General features: G+C 41.2%; 1 long non-coding RNA gene across 1 annotated transcript in view; it reads right to left on the bottom strand.

Moving 5' to 3' along the window:
• Nucleotides 1–13327: 13327 nt before the first annotated feature.
• LOC147367286 (uncharacterized) overlaps nt 13328–14794 on the bottom strand; it is a 34274-nt gene continuing 32807 nt past the window's right edge. The window contains exons 2-3 of the long non-coding RNA XR_015169180.1: nt 14244–14329; nt 13328–13462 (exon numbers count right to left, since the gene is read on the bottom strand). This is a non-coding gene — a long non-coding RNA (uncharacterized LOC147367286). The remainder of the gene's footprint in view (nt 13463–14243; nt 14330–14794) is intronic.

The following is a 14794-nucleotide window of genomic DNA, read 5'->3' as shown; positions in this document are numbered from 1 at the left end:
TTGTTTTGTTTTTAATTTTAGATAGGGAATTTGTTTGACCAGATCCAAGAAAAGACTTCAGTGAGTCAAAAGGAGCAGCTAATAAGAGATGTGGTGACCCCTTGGGGTGTAACCATTATGCCCTGGTGGCAGACTCCTTCAAATGAGACCACTCAACTCAGCAACTTGCAGGTACTTTGCTAGATGACCCCTCTCTATCATACTCACAGCTGTTCAGACTGATGTTTCTAGATTAAGTGTGGGAGAAAGAGGCGACTTCCCACTCCTGCTTGTCTCTATAGACTCATTACTCGACCAGAGACTGCTGCTGGTGCTGAAACATTTCTTTCTTCAACTTCTCCTTGGTGTGGTTCATTATCCCCTTTGAATGTTCACTGCTGTGATTAACCTGTATTGTGTGCAATAAACTTGGTGAGTTTACTGTGTGGGAAAGATCCCCAGGAGTAGGAAATGGCAACACACTCCAGTATTCTTGCCAGGAAAATTCCATGGATAGAGGAGCCTGGCAGGCTACAGTCCATGGGGATCACAAAAAGTCAGACATGACCTATTCAGCACAGCACAGTACAAACTTGTTGCATATTGGCTGTTTTCATATATATCCAGCCCTTTGGTTCTTACCTGGCCTTACTGCTGGGCCCTTTGACAAAGCAATGGCTCTAATCCCTAATACAGTGTTGCAAAAAAAATTAATGAACAACTCTTAAGTATTGTGGACATCTGTGCTATTGCCTTCTAAAGCTCCTGAGGAGATTCAGTAACTCCTTCATAAACTTAAAACCCATGTAGAAACTTTCTGGGCATGGCTTGATAGCACAGCTTACCTAATACGAATATGCCTGTCAGACTGTACTTACACTCTCTTGTCAGAAGCAGATAACTTTCCTGCCAAGAAGTACTACTTATTCAGACTCCCTGCTTTCACCTGCTCCCCGGGACCTTCCAGTTTACTGTGGTCACATGAGAATTCCCAACCATGAAGCCTGCTGGCCACCACCATTCCCTACCAGGACTACTGCTTATATTCACAACCTCATCCACTATACTTCCCCTACACTTTCCACATCACTGGCAAGATGGTTTGCAAATACTACCAACATTTATACCCAGTAGCTAAGCGGGCTGCCCATACTTTGAAGTCAGAAATTTCTAGGCTTCTTGTTTGACTTTTCAATCTCATACAGTCTCTTATACTTTACCTATATGGATGTGAGAGTTGGACTATAAAGAAAACTGAGCACCAAAGAATTGAAGCTTTTGAACTGTGGTGTTGGAGAAGACTCTTGAGAGTCCCTTGGACTGCAAGGAGATCCAGCCAGTTGATCCTAAAGGAAATCAGTCCTGAATATTCATTGGAAGGACTGATGCTGAAGTTGAAACTCCAATACTTTGGCCACCTGATGTGAAGAACTGACTCATTGGAAAAGACCCTGATGCTGGGAAAGATTGAAAGCAGAAGGAGAAGGGGACAGCAGAGGTTGAGATTGTTGGATGGCATCACTGACTTGATGGATGTGAGTAAGCTTTGGGAGTTGGTGATTGACAGGGAAGCCTGGTGTGCTGCAGTCGGGATTGCAAAGAGTTGGGACATGACTGAGTGACTGGACTGAACTGAATTGAACTGATACTCTACCTTAAGTGGTTACCCTGCTGACATGTTCGATTTCAGTCAACTCCACTTAACAAATGATATCTTTTACCTGGCCACCCTTCAGCTACATGCTGCACCCATTTTCTACCCCAGTAGCTCTTAAAGGATCCTTTTGAGGTTAACCTTCAAACCTCCTTGGTAAGTCTTTGCCCAGACACAAATCTTGGTCATGTACCCGTTTAACCATGCCACTGAAACTCAGCACAGACATGAAATCCAGGTTTCGCTGTAGGCCCAGTGAATATTTTACAGTAAGAATGGTCAACTTTAGATTGTACTGTAATCCCACAGTGTGAGAATCCCACACAGTCCATGACTCTACCTCAGGCTTCTGATTCACTGGCCCTGGGCTACCTACCAAGTGCACCCTTGTATCCCTCTTCCTGCCTCTGGAGATGTGAACCTTGGGACACATGGCACCTGTTTCCTAATCTGCTTGTCTCAGTTCAGTTCAGTCGCTCAGTCGTGTCTGACTCTTTGCGAACCCATGAATCGCAGCACGCCAGGCCTCCCTGTCCATCACCAACTCCTGGAGTTCACACAGACCTACATCCATCATGCCAGTGATGCCATCCAGCCATCTCATTCTCTGTCGTCCCTTTTCCTCCTGCCCCCAATCCTTCACAGGGTCAGAGTCTTTTCCAATGAGTCAACTCTTCGCATGAGGTGGCCAAAGTACTGGAGTTTCAGCTTTAGCATCATTCCTTCCAAAGAAATCCCAGGGCTGATCTCCTTCAGAATGGACTGGTTGGATCTCCTTGCAGTCCAAGGGACTCTCAAGAGTCTTCTCCAACACCACAGGTCAAAAGCTACAATTCTTTGGTGCTCAGCTTTCTTCACAGTCCAACTCTCACATCCATACATGACCACTGGAAAAACCATAGCCTTGACTAGACGGACCTTTGTTGGCAAAGTAATGTCTCTGCTTTTCAATATGCTATCTACTTTGGTCATAACTTTTCTTCCGAGGAGTAAGCATCTTTTAATTTCATGGCTGCAGTCACCATCTGCAGTGATTTTGGAGCCCCCCAAAATAAAGACTGACACTGTTTCCCCATCTATTTCCCATGAAGTTATGGGACCAGATGCCATGATCTTCGTTTTCTGAATGTTGAGTTTTAAGCCAACTTTTTCACTCTTCTCTTTCACCTTCATCAAGAGGCTTTTTTGTTCCTCTTCACTTTCTTCCATAAGGGTGGTGTCATCTGCATATCTGAGGGTATTGATATTTCTCCCGGCGATCTTGATTCCAGCTTGTGCTTCTTCCAGTCCAGCATTTCTCATGATGTACTCTGCATATAAGTTAAATAAGCAGGGTGACAATATACAGCCTTGACGTACTCCTTTTCCTATTTGGAACCAGTCTGTTGTTCCATGTCCAGTTCTAACTGTTGCTTCCTGACCTGCATACAGATTTCTCAAGAGGCAGGTCAGGTGATCTGGTATTCCCATCTCTTTTAGAATTCTCCACAGTTAATTGTGATCCACACAGTCAAAGGCTTTGGCATAGTCAATAAAGCAAATAGGTGTTTTTCTGGAACTCTTTTGCTTTTTCGATGATCCAGTGGATGTTGGCAATTTGGTCTCTGGTTCCTCTGCCTTTTCTAAAACCAGCTTGAACATCAGGCAGTTAATGGTTCACGTATTACTGAAGCCTGGTTTGGAGAATTTTGAGCATTACTTTATTAGTGTGTGAGATGAGTGCAATTGTGTGGTATTTTGAGCATTCTTTGGCATTGCCTTTCTTTGGGATTGGAATGAAAACTGACCTTTTCCAGTCCTGTGGCCACTGCTGAGTTGTCCAAATTTGCTGGCATATTGAGTGCAGCACTTTCACAGCATCATCTTTCAGGATTTGGAATAGCTCAACTGGAATTCCATCACCTCCACTAGCTTTGTTCATAGTGATGCTTTCTAAGTCCCACTTGACTTCACATTCCAGGATGTCTGGCTCTAGGTGAGTGATCATACCATCATGATTATCTTGGTTGTGAAGATCTTTTTTGTACAGTTCTTCTGTGTATTCTTGCCACCTCTTCTTAATATCTTCTTCTTCTGTTAGATTCCTACCATTTCTGTCCTTTATTGAGCCCATCTTTGCATGAAATGTTCCCTTGGTATCTCTAATTTTCCTGAAGAGATCTCTAGTCTTTCCCATTATGTTGTTTTCCTCTATTTCTTTGCATTGATTGCTGAAGGAGGCTTTCTTATCTCTTCTTGCTATCCTTTGGAACTCTGCATTCAGATGCTTATATCTTTCCTTTTCTCTTTTGCTTTTTGCTTCGCTTCTTTTCACAGCTATTTGTAAGGCCTCCCCAGACAGCCCTCTTGCTTTTTTGCATTTCTTTTCTATGGGGATGGTCTTGATCCCTGTCTCCTGTACAGTGTCACGAACCTCAGTCCATAGTTCATCAGGCACTCTCTCTATCAGATGTAGTCCCTTAAATCTATTTCTCACTTCCACTGTATAATCATAAGGGATTTGATTTAGGTCTTACCTGAATGGTCTAGTGGTTTTCCCTACTTTCCTCAATTTAAGTCTGAATTTGGAAATAAGGAGTTCATGATCTGAGCCAGTCAGCTCCTGGTCTTGTTTTTGTTGACTGTATAGAGCTTCTCCATCTTTGGCTGCAAAGAAGATAATCAATCTGATTTCGGTGTTGACCATCTGGTGATGTCCATGTGTAGAGTCTTCTCTTGTGTTGTTGGAAGAGGGTGTTTGCTATGACCAGTGCATTTTCTTGGCAAAACTCTATTAGTCTTTGCCCTGCTTCATTCTGTATTCCAATGCCAAATTTGCCTGTTACTCCAGGTGTGTCTTGGCTTCCTACTTTTGCATTCCAGTCCCCTATAATAAAAAGGACATCTTTTCTGCTTGTCTACCACTGACAAAAAGCCATTTTCATTTCATTGGGTTTTGGCATTGTACTCTGACTGAATTGGGCATGAGAGTACTGGCTCTGTTCACCTAAAATTGGGTAGTTTGGGCCAATATACAACTTTGTCAGTCTTAACCAAACATACACAAAGTTTCCATGAAACCCTCTCCCTTGTGCAACAGTCCCGTGTGTTTGTTGCTCCAGTGGTTTTGGATAGCCACCCAGCCCTAGATTGTCTTCTGGCCAAGGAAAAGCAGTTTTTGCCCTCCTTGGGACCACTTGTTGCATGTTCATCACTAGTTTAAGACAAGTTCAGACTTACATGGTCCAAAACAATAAAATATTCCATAATTTTATCCACACCTTTCAACAGATTCCCTAGGCCTCCAAGAGTAATGATGCATTTTCGTGGCTGTACCTTTTCAGTTTGAATTTCCGACAACTGTAATTATCAGATTTGTTATCATAATCAAAATCAGATGCATACTTTCTTGGTATCTACCCCTGACTTAGCTTATTTGCTACCAAGACTGTTAATGTCCTCACCATTAAATCTGATTCCTTGGCATCATAGGGTGGATTGTAGTATAAGTGCCTACACAAAGCTTCTGATTGCCCTGGCATCAATTTTAAAGACATACATCTCAAAGGTATTGCCAGTGGTGTGACAGAGCTATTAGCAAAATTACTAATGGAGGAAACAGACTGCCCTGCCCATAGAATTTCCCTTTTAGAAAGTACTGGATGGGTACTTCACTAGTGATTCAGTGGCCAGGACCCCATTCCCCCAAAGCAGGGGGCCCAGGTTGTATTACTGGTTGGGGAATTAGATTTCAGATGCTGCAACTAAGAGTTCATATGCTACAATGAAGATTGAAGTTCCTGTGTTCTGCAACTAAGACCCTTAGCATCCAAAGTAACGTATATATAAAGGAAAAGATTTTTCTGGGTAACTTTATAACTGACCCACTGGAGTGCTTTCCCATGCCTTAATTCCAACTCCTATCATTTATATTCACCATAAAATTGTGAACCCATGAAACTATTGACACCACACCCTCCTAATTTTAATTAACAGAGATCCCCATGTGTGCCCTTCCTCCCATTCTCCACACAACTCAATGAGTGGCCCCCATGTGCCATGTATTTGCAAGGACCTGTGAGTAAAAAACCTTGTTCTTCAAAGTTGCCTGATGGTTTCTTGCTGTGTTGTGTCCTATAATCATAATTAAAATCAAAAGGGCTGGCGCAATCATAAAATCATCCCCAGTGCTGATGGTGGGAGAGGTCTGTGGAGTTCACTTTGTCAACACATTAAATGTACTTGCCCAGGCATTCTTGGCAGGAAACAAAGGAAGGTATCAATAGGCTGAGTTGGCATGACAAATTACAACAGATTATTTTTTAATAAAGCTTCTGGAGGGAATATAGAGACCTTATTATACATTGCAAACAACCTGGTGGATGACATCTTTCTCATCACAAAAAAGTTAACCCAGAATTCTATATCAAGGGACTGTATTGCAAAAATGAGGTTAGAAAAATGACAACTGAGAGATTTTGTTACAGCAGATATGCCATATAAAAATGAAAACCAGGCTGCTGCTGGTTTCCATACAAACCACTCATCCTTTCTCAGGTCTGTACTTTGGCTTTACTTAATGAAACTCTTGCTACTTAAAACTGCAATAAAAAAGAGTTTTTCAGGCTGTAGTAAGGTCAGATGAGATGAATACTTGTATCTACAAGATAAAATTGAAGAGCAACAGAGAGAGTAAGGGCTTCCCAGGTGGCACTAGTGGTAAACAATCCACCCGCCAATGCAGGAGACGTAAGAGAGATGGGTTCAATCCCTGTGTCAGGAAGATCCCCTGGAGAAGGGCATGTCAATCCACTCCAGTATTCTTGCCGCCTGGAGAATCCCTGGACAGGGGCCTGGTGGGCTAGAGTCCATAGGGTTGCAAAGAGTTGGACATCACAGCAACAACATGCACACAGAGAGGTTAAATTTATAATTATATTTAAGAGACTGATGTTTTTCTTTTCCATGTAGTATGTGTGTGTGTGTGTGTGTGTGTGTGTTTGACAGGTAGCTATACTAAATGTGTCATATAACATGGGTTCAAATTCTAAAGAAATTACACAGAGCCCACAATGACTACTCACAAATCTACAGTTTATTGAAAGAAAAGTATATAATATAGTAACACACCTAAATAATGATATGAATCCCATTGAAAGCTGTGTTATAGCAAGGCATCTGTAGAGGCCAAATTTGGGCTGTAATTATGGTACCTCTGTAAATGCTGTGAGAGAATATACTTTGTCTTAGATCAGAAACCACCAACATGTGCCAAGACCCTTTGAAATCAGGGAGCTGCAAGTGGAAGTTTGGCTGAGATGCATTATTTTAATATTTTGCTAATCATTGAGGCATTTTACTGCTACAAATAGAGCCTCAAAAGCAGAGGCCTTCAGGGGTCTCACAAAAACCAATTGCAATTATCTATTGTTTTCAATACGTTATGTTTATGATTTGGTACAATATTGCATGGACCCAAAGCAAAACAATGAATTAGTAGTTCTTACTACTTGTTCAGATTTCACTGCCATGCAGCTATATTAGCAAAACAACTCAGGCTCATTCCAGGCTTGGTAGAGCTGAATCTTTTTTGAGGATGATCTGCCCATTCTTGTTTGGCTTCACACTGGATATCATGCAATGAACAGTGTACATTCCTCTACCACACTCCCGTGCCACACTTGCAGATTGGCATCATGCAAGTGGATCCATGTTTGGATTAGTATCAGTAACAAGTAATTTTTTTCTGACTGCAGTGGTATAAAATTAGAAATCAGTAACTTGAAAGCTGGAAAATCTACAATTGTAAATATTAAACACACTTTGAATAACCAATGTGTCAACTAAAATATCAAAAGAAAAATCCAAGAATATTTGAGATTAAAAAATAGAGCAGAACTTACCAAACCTTATGTGAGCTACTGTAGCAGTTCTGAGAGGGAAGTTTATAACAATAAGCTGGGAACAACACAAATGTCCATTAACTAGTTAATAAATAAATCTACTCACTGGAAAAATGATGCAACAACATGGGTGAATCTCCAAAGTATTATGCAAAGTGAGAACTGTGATGGCCTTCAATGCCCTGCACCATCTGTGCTCCTTTACTTTTTCAACTATTTCCCAGCCAGGCTGGCCTGCTTGTTGTTCCTGCTGTTTGTAGGTCACCTCTGGCACCAGCCTGCCTCACAGTACTTGAACTGCAATTTCCTCAGCTTGAAATATTCTCTGGATGCCTGAAAGTCTTCCCTCACAACTGTCAAAGTATTTTTGACAACTTTCAAATATTTTCTCAGGGAAGCCTATATGACGGTCTTATTTAAAATTAAATTTGATCTTTCCCAACACATTTTTAGTTTTATTTCTTCCAAATCAATTATCAAATAGCATTAAGTCTTTTAAGTTTATTGTTTATCTCCTATCACCTGAATATAAGCAAATGAGGGAAGAGATTTTTGTCTACTGTTTGTGTTTACCCAGTAACTACAACAGTGCATGGAACATATTAGGTGATGATCATATTAGGTGATCATCTCAATTATGAATAAACACTTTGCATGCAGTAATACAAATATAACAAACACTATGGAGGACAATTATACAATATTTAACAAAATGAAAATTTAACCTCTGACAATTTTAACCCATAGTTTCACCCACTGGAATATATAAAATTATAAACAACTCAAATGTCTTTCAGTACAAGGCTGATTAAGTAACCTATCATGCCTTTAGATGATGTCTTGCTATATAGCTGTTAAAAAAAATGATGCTCACTGAATATCAATACAAAGTGTCTGGGTTATATTTATGGAAAAGAAAACACAAAGTTTACAGTAAGAATATATAGTATAAGTGTTGCAAAGAATGGGTAGAAAATAAATTCATATTTAATTGATTCTTCATAAATAAAAAAAATTGAAGGGTATGATAAACTGACAGTGAAAATTACAGAGGATACAGGTAGATAGGAATGGGGATTCTAGCAGGAGCAGAATCTCTTGTCCCTTCCCCTCAATATTTTAGAATGACAGGATGTGCATAAGCAGAAGGCCCAAAATGTTGGGTATATGTCTCAGAGGTCCCCAACCTATTTTGGCACCAGGGACCAGTTTCATGGAAGACAATTTTCCATGGACTGGGGTGGGGGGAATAGTTTTGGGATGATTTAAGAACATTACATTCACTGTGTACTTTATTTCTATTATTACATTGTGGTATATAATGAAAGAATTATACAACTCACCATAATGCAGAATCAGTGGGAGTCCTGAACTTGTTTTCTTGCAACTATCAGTCCCATTTAGGGGTAATGGATGACAATGACACCAGAAGTTTGTTCCTTATGTCCGGTCTACTCTGTAATCTTTTTTTGGTTGCTGTCACCACAGAAAACCTGCTTCACAAAGACAAGATGTTGGAAATGGGAGCAGGCTTTTCAATGCTTTAGTGGCAATTTCAGAATATTCTGCCTTGACTTTATCCAGAATGAATGGAGATTTGAAGTTGTCTCAGACATACTTTTATAGCCACTGCCACTTGCAATTTCAAGCAGTTGATCCTCTTCTAGCACAGACAAAGTTGATTCACCTGGCTTATTCACAAATGGGTCATGGATCCATCCCTTCCCAGTTTAGGGGTCTTTTGTGGTTGGGAAGTAATGCTCAAACTGATTTGAAAGCTGAGATAGGTGATTATCAATGAGTTGGGAGAAAGAAGGTCCTTGCTAAGTTTCTTTCAAAATCTCTACTAATGTTTGAAACACGTCAAAAAAATCCCAATGTACACTCATTTCCCCCATAATTCCAGTTTTGCTTTTAATGCAGTCACTTTATCTGCCAACTTGAACACAGTTGTCATTCTCCCTGAAGTGACAGATTGAGTTCACTGAGCAGGTTGAATATGTCACACAAGTGAGCAAGTTTTGCAACCCATTCTGTGTCACTGAAATGTGCTGCCAGTGGTGACTGTTTTTCTAAAAGAAATCTCTGGAACGGCTCTTGTAATTCAAAAACCCTGGCCAGTGATCTGCCTCTAGAAAGCCATCTCAAGAGAAGATGTGTGTGTTCTGCATCCATCTCTTTATAGAGCTGCACAAACAGATGTAAGTTAGGGGCATGTACTTCAATGTGGTCAATAATTTTAGTCACATCTGCAAAATGTTGCTAAGTTCAGGTGACATTCTTTGGCTAGCCAGCATTTCTGTATGGATGACACAGTGTGTAGGTTCACATTCAGAACTGATCTTTTTGACTCAAGTGGTGAAACAAGAAAGCCATTCAGTCATGGCAGCTGCTCTGTTTGTGCATCAGTCAGTTCAGTCAGTTCAGTCGCTCAGTCGTGTCTGACTCTTTGCGACCCCATGAATCGCAGCACGCCAGGCCTCCCTGTCCATCACCAACTCCCGGAGTTCACCCAGACTCACGTCCATCGAGTCAGTGATGCCATCCAGCCATCTCATCCTCTGTCGTCCCCTTCTCCTCCTGCCCCCAATCCCTCCCAGCATCAGAGTCTTTACCAATGAGTCAACTCTTCGCATGAGGTGGCCAAAGTACTGGAGTTTCAGCTTTAGCATCATTCCTTCCAAAGAACACCCAGGGATGATCTCCTTTAGAATGGACTGGTTGGATCTCCTTGCAGTCCAAGGGACTCTCAAGAGTCTTCTCCAACACCACAGTTCAAAAGCATCAATTCTTTGGCGCTCAGCTTTCTTCACATAAACTCACACAAAATGACCAATTTAGTTTTCCTGATGTATAATAATTCAGTGACTTCAATAGTTCTGCAGCTGTGGTGTTGGTTGGCAACAAAAGTGCACATAACATATCCTTAGGCACATCCTCCTGGAAAATATATTGCACAAAAACAAGCACTGTTGCCTTGTTAGCAACATTGGTAGACTTGTTAACCTGGATTGTGTACCATTGTGACTTATTAATCCTTTCTAACATTTTTGCCTCAAATCCTATGCTATTTCATCAATTCATCTAGTTATGGTGCCAGCCAAAAGAGGAATATGTGCCACCATTTGAACTGCAGCCTCTCCTAAAAGTTCACGACAAATGTCCTTAGCAGCAGGCAGGATCAACTCTTCGCCAAGAGTAAAGGGCTTCTTAGCTTTGGTGATGTGGTTAGCCAGTAAGAATGATGCTCTCAGTGCAGACACGTTTGATGAAGTGATGGCCTTCTATAAGTGCTTCTGTTCTTTGTGTTCCCATTTTTTTTTCCTTTGAAAAACTCCAAAGGCTTATCTTTTAATGCAGGTGCTTGGTTTCCACGTGGGGAAGCAGTTTTGAAGGTTTCATGACTTCACTGTATAGCCAGTCTACCAGGGTCTAGTCCCGGTTGGATCCAGGGATTCCCTCAGGATGATGGCGTCGGCAAAAAGAGGATAGATAAAAGGGAGAGAACAGAGGCTTGATCTAACTGGTTTACTCAGAAAGCCAATAAAACCTGTGACACCAGGTTTGCACTGACCATGGAGGCCACAGGCGCCCGCTCGAATAGCAGAAGGTGCCCCGCCTTAGGTACCTTCTCGAGTGGGTCTTAGAAGCCCGGGCAAGTAAGTGGTCTCAGAGGGCCCTCACGCTCCAGTTATTCATCCTGAAGGAAGAACAGAGAAGAATAGGAGAGAAACGGAAACAAGTACGACACGGGGAGACCAAGCCTGATGAGCAAGCTCTGTAGCTTTATTTTCAAAAGGAGCTTTTATACCCTAAGTTGTACATAGAAGATAATAGGGGGTGCAAAGTCATGCAAGGTCAGCAATCCTTGACCCTTATCGAAACCAGGCTTTCTTTCTGCAAACTTATCATATGCAAAGGCTTTAAGTGGTTTACATCATCTTCTGGTCAGGAGACCTGCTAACATTCTTCTTCTGATAAAGGTTAGTCAACCAGAACAACTTATTTTCTCCAAAGCTGATTTTTCTTAAAGTTTGGTGCCACTCCCTGAAGGCACTAGATAGAGTTGCATTCCTATAGGGCAAAGGTGCAGTGGGGGATAATCAAGGGAAGAATTTATTAACTCAAGGGTCTAAGGTTGATTAACATCAAAGCTACTACTTATATTTCTATATACCAACTATATTAATCAATACACTCCTGGGGACACAGTGGGTATGGGATATGGAAACTTGGCAGCAAGCATTAGCTCAACAAAGAAATCCTCTACTAGTTCTATTTTAATAATTTCTAACTCCCCGAGAAGCTCTGCATTGTTAGAATATCTTAAGCTTCTTGTGCCTCTAGTGGTTGGGAGGCTGTGAACAATCACATGCATAGCTGTAAGAGTCCGGGAACCTGTTAGGCAAGTTAGAAAGCTTTCTGAGGGATTTGAATTGGAACACACCTATTATACCCCAGAGACTTATTAACTAGAGCTCTAAGTTGATTTTCTTACAGAGAAAGGTGGTCGGGGAATAGCCCCCCATAAATGTCAGAGGAGTTGGTGAAAGACGTAAAATAGTAAAACAGATTCTGGTTTTGGGGTAGACGCTCAGGCAGGTCCGGGGGGCCCCTCGAGCCCTGACCCGCCTTGCCTGTCAGGCCTCTCCTGCATGACCTTGTCATGGGTGGGAACTCCCATGCTGGCTCCTGGCACCAGTTAAGATATATTATACTAAAAGAAAGCAGTCTTGGAGAATGTGAATCATCTAATCATCTGTTGCAATGAACTCATAATTAATTTTAACCCGTAGGACTCCTGGTATTTTCTTTTAAATGCAGCTTTCTTTTTGTTGGTTGTCTTAGAGTCTTCTGCTGTCTCATCATTGGGTCTTCCCCCTTTGAAAGAAGCTCCCCAGTGATGTTTGTTTTTTACTCATTTTGGCTAGGGTTAGTTTCTGGGCTTACCAAAACTGTAACTGTACAGTGTGGGAAAGACACACAGACAGAAGTGGTAAATAAAATAATGGATGGGCCATGCATGAACTAAAATGTGTCGGATTCTGACTTAAAGCCTGCCATCAGCTGCAGCTTGTCACTTGCCACTCACTGATAGGGTTTTGATATGAGTCTACAAGCAGCTGATTTATTATGGTCCCTGTGCAGTCAAATCTCTCTGCTAACAATAATCTGTATTTGCAGCTGCTCCCCAGCACTAGCATTACCACCTCAGCTCCACCTCAGATCATCAGGCATTTTATTCTCATAAGGAGTGAACAACCTAGATTCCTCATGTGCACAGTTCACAGTAGGGTTCAACCTCCTATGAGAATCTAATGCCACCGCTGGTCTGACAGGAAGCTCAGGTGGTAACACAAGCAATGGGGAGTGACTATAAACACAGATGAAGCTTCACTTGCTTTCCCACTGTTCACCTCCTGTGAGGATCCCTGCCTCAAATCACAGTTTTTAATGTACACTGTCAGCACAAAATCCAAGCTCACCTTCAGACCTTGAAATTCTGGTTTCACATTTGGGACAACCAGAACATAATATTGCATATTCATCACTAAAATAACATTTTAGTAAACTATAATAGGAGATACTATATTTATACTTAAAGGATGCTTACTAACATCCTAACAGTAAAAATCAGAATTAATAATAAAAGACTGTATGTTTTTCCTAAAGCTTAACTTGATGTATATCTATTTCTACTTTTCTGAATGTATAGACTCTTTATAAACTTTATAAATCCATCAAAACACAAAGTGGAGAATGAATAAAAAGCTTACTTGTGTTTGTATAGTGTCCTTCTTGGACACTTGTGAAGATTAAGCTGGGTGGAAAGAAAGAGTATTAAGGTTAAGAGATCTGTCCTGCCTTACAGCTCCCAGATTCACTTTCACAAAATCTCATCACCCCAAATGGGAAGCAGGTTTCTGATAGGAATAAGACCCTTTGGCTGTTGGAAAAAAAAAAAAAAGGAATAATTGTGTAGAACCAACAGAAACTTTCCATACAAGTTACTGAAATGATTATAGGGACATAAATCTATAGATTTCTAAATTTTTTTCTATCAGTTAAAAAAATAGAAAAACTAACAGATGATTGGATTAGGCAATGGCAACCCACTCCAGTACTCTTGCCTGGAAAATCCCATGGACGGAGGAGCCTGGTAGGCTGCAGTCCATGGGGTCGCTAAGAGTTGGACACAACTAAACGACTTCACGTTCACTTTTCACTTTCATGCATTGGAGAAGGAAATGGCAACCCACTCCAATGTTCTTGCCTGGTGAATCCCAGGGACAGAGGAGCCTAGTGGGCTGCTGTCTATGGGGTCGCACAGAGTTGGACATGACTGAAGCAACTTAGCAGTAGCAGCAGCAACAGATGATTAAAGCATATAAAAAGATAAAGCACTGCTCTTTCATTAAAATTATAACAGTAGAAAACAGACTCAGGCTCCATTTTTATCCACTATCATAGTAATGTTTTACCCATTGAGTTAGAAAATCCATAGAAAGCAAGTAAAAGGGACTAGGGTTGTGGCCAAATCATTGGCCGCCTCAGGCTTTCATCTCACCAACCTGAAACTGAGATTTCTCACAGGAACAAAGGGTGCGCTGATATCTTCATCTGGCACTTGGCTAAACAGTTACCTAACTCTCAGAGGAATGCCATTTAGTAGTCATTATTAATGTCCTCATTTTCAGACAAGTGACCTCTTATCCAGATTTTCTTACCTCCAGTTACAGGTGACAGAGTTGGAGTTTGCTGTGTCTTTGTGGAGTGTGGCCTTCACTGCACACCCACTGCCTGCACTGTCAACCTATAAATAAAACAGCTAGTTATTTTACCAACAAAATGGGTTTATTTAGGAATGGCAGAGGAACTACAGCTTGTGGCATGCAAGCTTTAAAAGTATAGGAAAGTCTGGAGCGCCAAAGAGAGGTCAGCTTTTATAAGCTTTTAGAAGGAAATTAGGAAGATTGTTTTACACGAGTTCATTAAAGGAGACCTAGAATTCAGACTTATTGGCTGGGACTGTTGCTGGACAAGGAGAAATTTTCCTCCCTTTTCTTAAAAGTACAAGATGAAATTTCTATGTGGGAACTGTGCTCCCTAATCAAAATAACTTATCTCCCTTATTGTGCTGGTTACGCAGACTAAAAATGAGTGGTACTTGAGTGAGAGTTCTTCCTTCAGGCTTCCCGATTCCATTGTAAATAAGGATTCCTTTTTATTAATTTTCACAGCTCTCTCTGGCATATTTTTTGTCAACGCTATACAAATG

The sequence above is a fragment of the Bos grunniens genome, chromosome 8 (assembly GCF_055505025.1).
Source record: "Bos grunniens cultivar Pamir isolate PY7600 chromosome 8, Bosgru_T2T1.0, whole genome shotgun sequence".
NCBI lineage: Eukaryota > Metazoa > Chordata > Mammalia > Artiodactyla > Bovidae > Bos > Bos grunniens.
The sequence above is the reverse complement of the archived record's forward strand: the minus strand, read 5'-3'. Positions and strand labels throughout refer to the sequence as shown.